This window comes from Argiope bruennichi, chromosome 7 (assembly GCF_947563725.1).
Source record: "Argiope bruennichi chromosome 7, qqArgBrue1.1, whole genome shotgun sequence".
Lineage (NCBI taxonomy): Eukaryota > Metazoa > Arthropoda > Arachnida > Araneae > Araneidae > Argiope > Argiope bruennichi.
The window spans coordinates 119,474,215-119,488,592 of NC_079157.1; the positions used below are offsets into that span (position 1 = coordinate 119,474,215).

Consider the following 14,378-nt stretch of genomic DNA (forward strand, 5'->3'; position numbering starts at 1 on the left):
TAATGAAAGTTTTAATGCAATTAGTGATCAAATCAGTTCTATAATTAAAATGTAAACTTATTTATAGTTAAGTGCAAACAATGCCTACTATGAAAAATATCCGACCACTAGTGTAAGTTGGGAATAAAAACTTTCTTCTATCTCCCGGTATTCTTCGTTACATATAACGAAGATATTTACTTATATTCGTATACTTATATTCAAATTTACTTATATTCGTATATATAACGAAAGAATATTTACTGCGCAAAATAGTCTATAAGTCGCGAACTATGCTTGAAAAGTAAGAAATATTCTTTCCACTAAGAGCTGAAAACATCTGTAATTAGACCCAGTTCAATCGATATTAGTGTGCAAAGAGATTTCCAAAGATGCTTGAAAACTTAAGAAGGCATTTAAAATGCTGCAGGAATTACATAGGGTAGTCATACAATTTTTTTCTAATTACAAAAAAAAAAAAAAAAAAAAAAAAAAAAAAAAAAAGTTCTAAAAAATTACAATAATTCGGCATATTGTTATTTCGATGTGTTATAAAGATATTTATAACGTGTTTAATGAAATCACTTAAGACAGTAAATTTCGATATGAATATCCTTGAAAATTCTAAGAATAGGTGATATTCCACTTCTCACCACATATTGTCCAACATTTCGGTTGTCACACTAGACACAGAATTTGCTATCCTATATACGAGTGTATCAGTTTCTTCACCTAGTGTTGCAAAAACCGTCCTTTATGTAACCTCAGAAGATAAAACAAATCTAGTGGCGTAATGTCGAAAGAACATATCGAAAATCATTGAGGCTATCTTCAGCATGACTTCGTTGACGCCATTTTGATAACGTCTGAATATAAAATTACTACTTCTGCATTGGTTGCGCCATCTGTTAGAAAAAAAGAAGAAATTAAGAACACGACTATTCCGACGATTACCAAAATATTTTACTGTGTTATATTTAGTGGTTCGTTCGTAATAATTATTTTCTAAGGGAAAAACTGTCATATCATCCTGGATTTCTAAAGGTCGACCAACCCTTTGTACTCATATCTTCTCTCAGACGCCATTCAAGATTTCAATAGTTGCATCATGTGGTTGTAAAAGTGGCTGTTCCTGGAAAAAGATATTTAGAGAGAAGTGGGTTTTCTCTCCCATTTAGCCAATGTGATATTTTTAAAAAATACATTTTATTGCATTTGCAGCATATCGGCATAATATTTCAATATGCAATTTATGTTAAAGAGATTTGAACAAATTTAAATGGATGTTAAATGTTAGGAAAAAATGGAATATTTTTGAAACACGTTAATCTCTTTTCAGAGCTATACTACACTACAAAAAAAATATCTACAGTGCAGATAAGAAATTAGGAAAAAATATCTACAGTGCAGATAAGAAATTAGGAAAAAATATCTACAGTGCAGATAAGAAATTAGGAAAAAATATCTACAGTGCAGATAAGAAATTAGGAAAAAATATCTACAGTGCAGATAAGAAATTAGGAAAAAATATCTACAGTGTAGAAGTAATAACTACAGTGCAAAAAGTCGCAAATTAAATCTTAAAGCTCCTTTGCTAGTCAAAAATTAATTAGATGCTTATAATACTTTGCTGATTGCATTCGCAGATTAAATTCCTTATAAGACGATGCAACAATTTTGATTAGCAACCAAAATTAGTAACTCTAACCTCAATGAAGATGTATCTATATTGTTTGAATAAATAATTTAATTATATATACAGTGAGAGTCAAAAGAAAGTAAACACCCATGACTGATTTGGAAAAAGTGTTATTACAAATATATTATTGACTTATAACATAATGTAGATGTATACATTTATAAACTTATTTAAGCAAAATCGAATAACTTATAAACATTCAGTTAAAATAAAATACAAGAAGAAATAACTCGAGCCTAAGAACATCCAATTTTAAGCATCAAAAATGTAAACACTCATAACTCTTTCACCTCCAAAAGTTTTAATTTTATAGATATTAACACTTTTTCCTTAGAGGATCTTCATATAAATTAAAGTCGTATATTCCGCTTTGATTTATGTAAATTTCTAGAAACATCTGGGAGATTTTGCGATGGGGAAACAAATAGCTCTAGAAACCAGAAAATTGATAATAAACTTTTTTTAAAAAATGGTAAATCCTTACATGAAATAAAAAACATTGTTTAAAGTAGCCATTGCACAGTCAAGAAAATTCTTGGCTAATATTCCAAATACAAGCAGATTAAGATTTGCATAGAACAGGGAGACTCAAAAGTCTTACTGATACAGAAATGAGAGTATTAGTATGAGAGATCAAATCTAATCTAGCTGCAAGTGCTGTTAAAATATCTCAAAGCATCTCACAAAGATCAGCAAAGACAGTAAGTACAAGCACTGTAAGGAGGACTCTTCATGAACATGGGTTTCATGGCAGGATTCCACGTACGAAATCATTCGTCACGAAATCAAGCCAGAAAAAACGTCTACTGTTTGCCAGAAAGTACCTTAATAAGGATTTAGATTTTTGTAATAATATTTTATTTAATAAAGAGTTAAAAAACTGAATTATTTGCCACACAGAAGTTCACAAAAATATGGAGATAAAAAAATGAAGAATCCAGTTATAAGTATTCAGTTGAACAATTATACATGGGGATGTATCCGTTAAGATCCCGGGGTGTATGGTGGCAGCTGAGGTCTGCAATTTAGCATTTGTCGAATCTACAATGAACAAAATGGACAACCTAAATATTTTAAAAGATAAAGTTGACCTTAGTGTTGTGAATTATGGATTGTCACAAAGCTAGATCTAACAACATGATAACGATCCCAAACACACATCAAAGGTTTTGAAAGAACAGTAACTCTATTGTATTGCAAATACTTTGGATCATCTTCCACAGTCACCTGATCTATATCCCATTCAAAATTTAGGGACATATCTTAAAAAAATGAACGTCAAAGAACCATTTCTAATAAGGAAGAGTTGAAAGAAATTGTCATAGAAAAAGGGCAAAAAATCCCCCACGAATTAACAAAAAAAAAACCCTTATCACAGCTATACCTAGACAATTAAAGGCAATGATAAAATCTAAAAGACTGCAGAAAAAAATATTAATATTATAGTTTTCATTGTTTTTGTCGGTATCAATGTTCTCTGTTTACTTTTTTTTTTTTTTTTTTGACGCATGAAATCTGATGTTTTCTGCTTTAGATAAATTATTTATTTTTGTATTTGGATTTAATTATACATACACAACTTGTAACATCTACATGAATAAGTCAACAGCTGTATATATCTTCTTTATATTATATTCTCACTGTAGGTGTATGTATTAAGTCAAAAGAATCATGCAGCCCAATATCGCCAAAAGACGCCATTGGCGAATTAAAGGTTATTATTATTATTATTGGAAAACAATTTATTTTTCGAAGTAATAAAATGAAACTTTGTGTGTAATAAACAGTTATTTATAATACTTCTTATAACACACAATTGCCGACGTCCTGGCCTAGCGGTTGCGTCTTCCCCGTGATCTAGGCATCCCGGGTTCGGGCATGGTTGTTCTATTCCTTGTGTTCTCTCTGTGAGGTGCGTGAACGAGCCCCCCTGTAAAAAGGGGTTTTGCAAGCGAGTGTGTGTGTGCTATCTTCATTTGAGCTAGAAGTCAGACTTCTGCCCTCGGGTACTCAGGGGTCTTACCTTCAGAAACTACTGGGAAATATTTGGCTTAAATAGTCAAGCGACGAAAAAAAAATAATGTAAAATTACTTTTCCAGCAATTACACTTAAAATGCAACTTTATATCAAAAAATGTCATTTTTCTCTGCCCGACAGCATTGTGTTTTCATGACACTTCATTCAAGAGAAACCGTTTCGTGCCAACAAATTATCAGGAACATGTTAGGAAAACAAACACTCGGTTACTATTTCAAGGCTAAAGGGTGGTTTTGAAACGGACGACCATTCTCTCGCGATTTTTGTAGAATGAAAACTAAACCCACAACGTCAAGTTACATCACTGAAAATACAAAAATATTTTAAGGTATAGGAAATTGCAGGATGTAATTTCCATGGAAACTTTTTGACTATTCATAAAGAATCAAAAACTCTATAAAGGAGTTAAGCATTCACATCGATTCTACGTATGAAGATCATGAAAGGTTTCAATCACTGTCATAAAATATTACCTCGTGCAAGAAAACAATAAAAATGTGATCATTGGTTAAGTATATACTCTCATGCAATCGAAGAAAAATAAATGGTGTAAAATCCTTTTAGAGTGTACTTCAAAGGACCAAATCAAAATGAGATTCTATATCCAGTCTCGGTTCAAAACGCAATAAATTATTACTTACTTTGGCAATATAATAATCTTATTTCGATTTCTATGGTTAATTTTAATTCTATTTCCATGGTTGATTTTTATTCTATTTCCATAGTTAATTTTAATTCTATTTCTATGGTTAATTTTAATTCTATTTTCATGGTAAATTTTTATGGTTATTTTTAAAATTCTTATTTCTATGGTTAAATTTAAAACAAAAGCGGAAGTAAAATGTCCTGAAATAAATATTTTTCAGAATAAACTTTTGATTGGATTACACTGAGAATAAAAAAAGGTCAGAATCGTCTGACGAGTAAAGCATTTGCTTATAAAACATGCCACATAGAAGATACATTACTCTCTGTTACAATCAAAAATGGAATCTTCTGGTCCAGTACACCTGGCAACAGTGGAACTTACTATATGCATAAATTTATGCGGAGAAAACTTCTGAACATTAATAATGAATTGCGATGAGAATTAATATAATTGTAAAGGATTGAATAGCTTAGAGTTCACTTTTTAACACTGAAATTAAATAGAAATATTGACTCAGATTCGACTCAAGATTCAATAAAATGCCTTTAACCAAACATTTAAACATATTTGTTACAATTAACTAACTGTGAATTTGATACAATTTTTTTTTTTTTGCGAGATTTTCCAACTTTTTTTATTTAGCATTTCTGAAAATTTTGTATTAATAAAATTTCCAAAATGTGTTGGAAGATATATTTATAAATGTAGGGCAGGATTTAGTCTCGTCTGATGGCAACTTACCAAATGATCATGACGTCAAGAACACTTTTTTCCCTGCTACTCCCGTCGAAGGAGAAATGGACTGCATTTTAATAAGCTTGATGATTTTGTGTTAGTTGATGATTTAATTTGTTCTTCTATAAGGGACAGCCTTCTTTAATCTTTTATCCTATGTATCTTATTTATTCTTCTACTAAATGTCCTGTATACATCCTTTAACTGTAAATCAGATAGTTTTAAATTTCTTCTGATTTCATTTTGGTGATCGGTTAGTGTTTATTTTTGTTATTGTTCATTATTTTACCACCTTCATACAGAATTTTTGTTAATATTTCTATAAATATTGTCATATTCTAATATATACAAATACTTCTTTTAAGCGCAGTATTATAAATTGTAAAATGCAGACATTGCTTTGGCATCGATACACTTTATTAAAGGAGTTTTCACAAAATTATTTTCTATCTATTTTAATTCAAAAGAAAACAAATTATTTTTCTTATATAAATTGAGACTTTCTTTTATTTGGAGTCGTCCTGATCCATCAATATGTTAAAAGATGCTATTTATAATTTATAATAACTTATAATAGGTGTAAATAAATAATGATATCACGATATATCGAAAAATAGCGATATGTGTTGGACGATATTTAGCGGTGATGACGTTCCATCATCGCCCACTTAACCAGTTTCCGCCAATACTGTCGCGATGTTCCTTTCATTCAGTCTCCACTATGCCTTCGAGACGGAGCGGAGGACCTTTTGTGGTTCCCACTGGTGTGGCGTGCTGTAGTGTGGGAATATTAAAGGGGAAAGTGATTCATGTATCTTTATTATCTGATTATGCTTCAAAATAACGAGGCCATCTTTCACTCCAAATAGAGATCATACGATTTCAAAGCGGGATGCTAATCCAATTAATTTAAGAAGTAATATAACTTCAAGGGAATATGTGCTCAAAATTCGAATGCTTTGAATTCATTTTTATACTAAAATACAGAGGCATGTCCATTTCATTTCTCTTCTCTATAAAAATCAATGTTATCCTAATTGCTTCAATAAACGCATTTACTTTTTTTTTTTTTTTTTTTTTTTTTTTTTTTTTTGTCGAAAATACCCGAAATGAGAATATGACCTTCTAATTTACATTTTGACAGTTCACATCTGATACACAGCGAAAATTAATTTCGTTTCCTTTACAGACACCAGCATTCCTGAAAGTTTGACCTTCAGATTTATTTACTGCCATCCTCCATACTGCTCAAACCGGACACTGGAATAAGCGAGCAAGAAGTGTGTATGTGTGTTTGGTTGGGGGTGGGGGGGGGCGAGAATATCCTTTTACTTTCTAGTGCACTAAGAGAAAGTTTTGCAACCTAAAACAGTTCGAATATTAACAGTTCATGAGTCATCAACTTTAACTTATAACTTTGTATGCATATCTAAATATTTATTCTTACATTCCAAATAATAATTCAAACAAGCTAGATAAATAAAATTTAGAATGTATGCTTTACATGTTAAGAATAATTGTAAATCTCTCTAGCATCCTGAACCAAAATAGCTCTACATTACATTATAAATCATTTTTAAAAGATGATACAAAATTTGCTTAAACATTATGAGTGTCAAATTGGACGAAAATTAAAATATTTATCTAAAATATATAGATTTTTATTCAATTTGAATGATAATATTAGTGATAATGTAATTTTCAATGAACTTAAAACATTAACTATTTAATTAGTTGCCAAGATACTTTTTCAACAACCTTCCATATCCTTCATAGCATTTGTGAAAAATATTTAAAGAAAATATAAATATTCAATAGTTTATATTTCTATAGCGTATAAAATATTTATAAATTTAGCTTTTATTGATAATGATAAGCTGGTGCAGTAAGATAAACAAAGGTGACGCTTAAGTAAGCCGCAGAACTGCAACACTCTTTGCGCTGTTTCTAGATCTTTCGTAACATTTATCAACTTTTGCTTTCTGATAAATCATGATCTTGAACAAATATGTATCCAAAGATAAGTCTATTTCATATTAATAGAACTAAAATAATCCAGTTTTTTTAAATAATCGGTGAAAATCTGCAGCAACTACTTGGTTCGGCATTATGTGCGAGTATAAAATATATATTTTTTAAAAAACTTTAAATTCAGTATAAAAGTCTAATTTATATAAAAAGTAATTTATTTATTCCCAAATAAATAATCAAATTTCAAATAAAATAATACATAATTTTTCAAAAATAAATTAATTATTTTTTAACAAATTTCGATGTTGTGTTAGAAAGCTAGTCTATCAGTTAAAAGATTTGTTCAACTCACAATTAAACATTCTTTTCTTTGCATATCATTAAGATAGCTGTCAAACCTCATTGGCTTTTCAATGTTTCATGCAGGAAAAACTTTTTTAAAAATGATGCGACCTCCAGAAAATTTTCCTCTTTATATGACATTGAATCGAAATTAGGAATGGTAGAACTTCAAATTACAAATTATTAATCCCAAAGATACTGTAAAATAAATTTATTATTTTTCCTTAGAGATAAATTTGGTGTACTTGTCGGTTGTAACGGCGACCAAAATGCTTCAATTTATTATATTGTCAGGAAGATGCAAAAAAATAACAAGTCACAAAGTAACACAATATCAAGTTTATTCGCTTTAAGCTACTTCTAACAAGCAAGTTAAGAAAAATGATCCCACTGCTTGTGAAACACCAAATTTATATCTTCACAGAATAATCAGGAATTATATAGAAGTTTTATATAAAGTTCTAGAAACTTTTATTACATTAACCAATGAATAACAATAAATTTAAATTAAAGTAAACAATGTAATGTCGTGTGGCTGAGATTTGAAGCGTGAAGCTCGCGCTTCGCATGCTCGTACTTTACGTCTCAGCCACGCTAACTATGTTTAAGATCTTCCTTGTTGCGACAATATATATATATATATATATATATATATATATATATATATATATATATATATATATATATATATATATATATATATATATATATATATATATATATATATATATATATATATATATATATATATATATATATATATATATATATATATATATATATATGCATGTGAGCCATAATTCCATAGCTTTAAGAAAACAAGTTTAATTAAATAAATAAAAAACAAAGATATTTATTGGCAACATTGTGTTAAAAAAATGATCAGCGTGAGAAAATTCCAGAATCTCCACGTGCTTTAATTCTTTTGATTATATCTTTATAGAATCGTTATATTTCGAGCGAAATAATGAGCGTTTCCTTTTATTTTGCTTTTATTTTTAGATCTGAAATCCACTAAATTATTTCTTAAATTTTATTTCTTCGTGACAATGTTAATAAAGTATATTTGTGAAACATTTACTTTCTTTCATCCTTTTTACTTACAATAGAGACATAGTACAACTTACATTTGCTTCATTCCTCTAGTTCTATGATAGGAGCAAAAGTGAGTGATAATATAGGGTGTTCATTAATTATTGTCGGGGTTTCCGTACCTCATAACTTTCGAATAAAAAATATTACGCAAAAACCGATTACATATTCATAAATTACAACTCAAAGAATTTTATTAATGATATTAAAAGTAAAGCTTGCTCAATTTGCACTTTATAGGCATTCAGTTGAAGGCGGTTATGAAGAACGTTCCATATCGTCGTATGTCCTCGGTCTTCCCGCTCCCTTTCGGTGTAGAACGCTACCAGTTTCCTGCAATTGTGTTAACCAGCGTCTGATAGAATTATCCGAAGGAGGATCTTTCTTGTACGTGGTCCTGAAGCGACGTTGAGTAGTTATGACTGATTTAGTTTCGAAAAACCATAATACACACATTGCTTTTCTTGCACGGTCGCCATTTTTATTTATGACGTCATAATTATCCAGACTGCAAATGTGCTAAGATCGCATTGTTGCCACGTAAAATTCTTTGAGTTGTAATTTACGAATACGTAATCGGTTTTTGTGTAATATTTTTTATTTGAAAGTTATGAGGTACGGAAACCCCGACAATAATTAATGAACTCCTTATATATTTCGGTTTTCTCAAATCAGATTTTATGAAGAAAACTGAACTATAACAAATGAATAAAGAATCGAGAAAATCTAATTGTTTAACTGTCAATACGATATTTCAATAAATTCAAATGGTTTATTAGTACAGACTGATTTAATAAAAGAGTAGAATTTTTTTTTAAGTGATAAGTAAGATTCGTCCTTTGTGAGGACTAAAATTCTAATGGTTTACTAGTATAGCATAAATACAAGCTTGCTCTTGGAAAAAAAGAAAAAAGATTTCAATAGCTCAGCATTAATCATTTTTAAGAAAACAATTTCAATAAAAAAAATCCTTTTATTTTCATATAAAAAGATTTTATTTCATTTTTTTTATTATTTTTTTTTATTTATTTATTTTACAAACTATGAATTTTTCAATTTTATTAGAACATGACTTAAAATAACCAATATACAGCATTTCGGAAATATAATTTTTGAAATGAATTTTTGGTCACTATTCGAAATTAATGAATCTATCAAAATATATTTATAAATACAAATAAATTCAAAATACCCCTATAAGAGAGGTATTTTGAAATAATTTTAAAAATTAAATCACAAAAATTAAATTAAAAAATTAAATCACAAAAATAACATTTTTGTATCGAAAAAAATGACTTTCACATAAAGTATGTACGAAGAACATATGATAGATCCGCTAATGATAATTTCCATCCCAAATATTTATTACCTTCCTTATTATCACAGTAGCACCTGACCTTCGTTACATACGGCTCATAATGAATTGCATCACACAAAAAAATTTACAGTCGTTAAAATGCAGATATTTTCCTTCTCTCAAGTTACATATATTAATTCTATTACATTTTTAATTGTGTAAATTGTGTAGTAACATTCAAAACTCTCAAACATCTTAACTTCAATTTGTATGATAATTGTGCGTTTTAATCATTTAATGGTTCATCTACTATAAGTGGATTTCCTTATAGAATTTTTAAATTTATAAAATTAAATTATAACCTTTTTCAAAATGTATAAGCATCTCAAGCATTCTATGGACTCTTTAAATTCAAGGACATTACTATTCCAAAATAGAAGATGTCTCTGATTAGATAGAAGACACGCACAGATGAGCGATTAAATTGTCTTTCACTTTATCTTTATGTGCAGCTTTCGAATAACCAATAATTGATGCTTTCAGCTTCACACAATAACATATTATTATACCACAAGAGAAAACATTACTTAACACTTTTTTTTTGCTCTGGTATCGAAATTGTTGTTGAGCTATTTGCATTCTTATTCTTACCGAAAGAATTTATTATACATGATACACATTCTGGAAAATGTTGATTTTTAAAGCACAATATTGTATCAAAATTCAGAAACTTGGATATTTACAATATCGCGCAATACTTCAAAATATATGCCAAGTATGCAAACTATAAACATACATAAATATAAAATAAATTATTCTATAAACAAACAAAATAAACTTTTATAAATACAATAATTCTCAATTTTACACACTTATGTTGCATATTTTATAAATATTTATTTTTGGTATACATAAATATTGAATAATAAATTTTCAGAACAAATTTTGAGAGTAAAACCAGACAACGCGTTTTAAAGTTTCAAAACAGTTTCACTGGAATTAAAATCATTCAAATAAAAATTAATAATTTCGAATATTTTGTATTTCCACTTCAAAATTCAAAAAAATATATGCATCGAAATATTCATAAATTCGTAGATAACTATAAAAAAACTATGAAATGAAATATATAAAAAATAATACTTTATATACATAAAACTATGTGATACAAAAATTATATAAAATAGAAATGTTGTTGCTGTTGTGTGATGTTTATTGGCGCAAGGGCTATATTTGGCCATGTTGCGCCAAGGAAATGATTAAACATAAAAGTAGAAGTAAAATATAGTAGTAGAATAAGTTTAGTATATTTTAAGTAGAATAAGTTTAGTATAGTTTTAATATATTTATTAAAATATAAAAGCAGATAGAAATAAAAACGTGTACAGTATAATAATACAATACTGAAAGATAAAATTTTCAAATTTTCAGTACGAAGATCTAAATAATAATTTGTGAATGAATGCTGGATGAATGATATAAAACTAATGACCTTAAGATAAAATTAATGTTAACAGTACTAAATGCAAACATAAAAGTTAACAGACTTTAAAAAATTAAAAAATATTCGAGTGGTATCACTCACCCATCAAGTCCTGCAAGGTTAATGTCAAAATTCAAAAAAAAAAAATTAAATTATGATTTACAGTAAAATTCAATTCAATTAAAATATGATTTACAGTAAAATACAATTCAATTAAAATATGATTTACAGTAAATTCCATATAGCTATAAAATGGAAAGGATGGACATTCTCTATTATTCAGAAAATTTCACAATTGTGAAAAAATGGGGGAAATAATTAAAAAATGCTGCAATAAATTAAAAATAATTTTATGGCATGTTTCAGTTATACAATTTTATTCAATTATAGCAAAATTAAAATCAAAAAATTAATTAGAGGTAACTAAAGACAAACAAACAAATTCCACATATATATAACTTTTTGATTAAACTTGGAATTTAAGCCTGGAAGTTTCAAATTTTTCAGACAAAACTGGAACATGACACACAATTCGAAAACGTGAGTTGCATACATTAAGTAATCAAAAGTCACACAAACAATAAAATGTCAAAATACGAATTCTTTAATTAAATTACCACATCCCACTTAATGTTTCAAAGACAACTTACCAAACTCGCTACATTCTTGAACAGGGTCCAACGAAAAAGAGTTCGCACACAGAAAAAAGATTTGGGGGGAAACGTAGACGCAAAGAAAGAGCTTCGAATCACCTATCAGATTCAAATGAGGAATTATCGGACTCAGTCATCGAGCATAATCAGCATTTAACAGAAATGGTAAAAATAAAAGTAAAACAAGTTACTACATAAATTCCCTCACGTCAATATTCGACCAATTAGAGGCGCCGGATTTACCCTCGGGTCAATGTGACGTTCAGATTGTTTATTTTTGCAAGGATTCTCGCATCTAGCCATTTCCCGCTTAGTCGATTGTGTCGAAAAAGATACATTTAAAGGAAATAGGAGAGAACAAAAATGGCTGCTAATTTTTCTGTAAGAAAAAAATAAAGGACATAAAAAAATAAATTTGAGTTTCCGGTTCTCATTGTGCTTATCTTATAATATTTCATGTTGATAAACAGCTTGAAAAGGAAATTAAAGAATTCCGCGTCATCTAAGAACAAAAGAGTTCGACTTCAGCGAACTCTAATTTTCTAGGGGATTTCGTCAGCAGATTTCGGCGATTATGGGTATTACCGTATTTTACTCATAAAAAGTAGACAGGTAAAAAAGAAAAAAAAAACAATTCTGCTGACAGTTCTAGAATAGCTGAATGCAATTAATTACTCCCAAGAATTCTATTTCGTTCTGTAAAAGGCATCAATAGAATATCTGAAGGTCAAACATGATTTCAGGGTACTCATGCATGGTTACAATGAAGCATGAAAAAAAAATAATAATAAGTTTACTATAGCTAGCAATAATCAAGGTCATCTTTCACTGGAGGTGACAGTGAACATAACTAAGTCTCAGTTTCGGCGGGAAAATGGTGTTCGGTTAAAATATCCCAACTTTAGAAAGAATAGTTATGTTATACCTATTCTTTTTATGACGGAAATGCATGTGGCAGTTTTCCGCCCAGGCGTTGGAGGTGGTCGCCTCGTGACTCGAGAACGTTGGGTGAGGGGGGGGATCAACAAAATCTATGTGGCAGTTGTTTAGCATTGTAGACTAGTTCACACAATTTTTCCCTTTACTCAAAAAAAAAAAGGACGACATTGAATAAAAATGAAAAGAGTCAAACGAAACATAGAACAAAATCAGCATGAATAGAAACGGTAAAAAAAATCAACAGATTAAGCTATAAATAATTTTAAAAACAATAATATTCGGAAAATTTCTAAGATGTAAAAAGTTGTTAAATATTGAAACAAATGATATATTAAAACCACGAGTTCTAAATAAGGTGGAATATGATTAATAATGACATATGATTCAAATATTATTATTGACCGAGAGAGATATAGCGTTTCAAAACGGTTATCCATTTTACTTATTTATTTATTTTTTGTTTGTGGATTAAATAGACAACTGTCTTTTATTTATTTACTAGCCGCCTTTGGCGACCAGCCGGTTCGCCAATCTTAATGTTCGTTAAAATTTTAATAATTAAATATTTTATACAATTTCTACTTTAATAGCTTCTTCATCAAAATATTTTAAAACTTCAAATTTTGATTGTCATATAATTCATTCATAATATTATAAAGGCCTTCAGTCATAACGTAATATGTATCTCTCATTTTCTGTTAGCACCCGTAGAATTTATGCTTTAAATTAAAGTGGAAAGAATTAATCTTCAATTAATATAATAATATTTTTTACTGAAACAAAGCATTTTTTTTATAATCTGATTACCGATTATAAAATTTGTGAATAAAATTTTCTTAGATTCATTATGAGCAGATCGATTCATTAACAATGTTTAAATTTAAATGCATCAAACACTAAGAAAATAAAACGAATCGTTTAAAATAAACGGTTGAAAACAGGTTTAAAAAAACTACTTAAAAAACGATGTACTTAAAACTATAAGAATATACAAAAAAATATATAACTAACATAAATATAATTTACTTACAAAAGCATGCGACTAACTCAAAAATAATTTAAATCATCCATTGATAACGGTTGGCATGGCAACAATCAAAACAGAATGCGCATGCGTGAATTTTCTTCCCCAGTTACGTAACGCAAATACGTGATTTTTTCTATGCCAGTTGGGGTAACGCTATGCGGATTAGAAATTTTTAATTTCCTTTATTCTGTTTTATTTTAATTCAAAAGTACATCAGAATGGATCTGAAAGATCGATTCATTAACAATGTTTAATTTTAAATGCATCAAACATTAAGAAAATAAACAGAATCAATTGAAATAATCCGCCGAAAAATTTTAACCCTAGCCTAATTACTGTTGGGAGAAAAAAAAATTGGAGCCTTTCTCATTTGGCGGTGGTGAAAATGGAAGATTTTTTTGGCGGGAAAGTTGGCGGTGGGGAAAATGGAAGATTTTTTTGGCGGGAAAGTTAGTTTTTAATTAATAATTAAAA

The 14,378-nt window shown here is 28.8% G+C and overlaps 1 protein-coding gene across 3 annotated transcripts in view; it reads right to left on the reverse strand.

Moving 5' to 3' along the window:
- LOC129974920 (uncharacterized) overlaps positions 1-12,257 on the reverse strand; it is a 62,021-nt gene extending 49,764 nt beyond the window's left edge. The window contains exons 1-2 of one of the 3 annotated variants that reach the window (XM_056087715.1): positions 12,147-12,257; positions 11,936-12,037 (exon numbers count right to left, since the gene is read on the reverse strand). The gene's annotated coding sequence lies outside the window, so the exon portion shown is untranslated. Of the gene's footprint in view, positions 1-11,935 lie in introns of all 3 variants that reach the window. The other 2 variants (XM_056087719.1, XM_056087718.1) reach the window with 2 other exon arrangements.
- Positions 12,258-14,378: the final 2,121 nt, after the last annotated feature.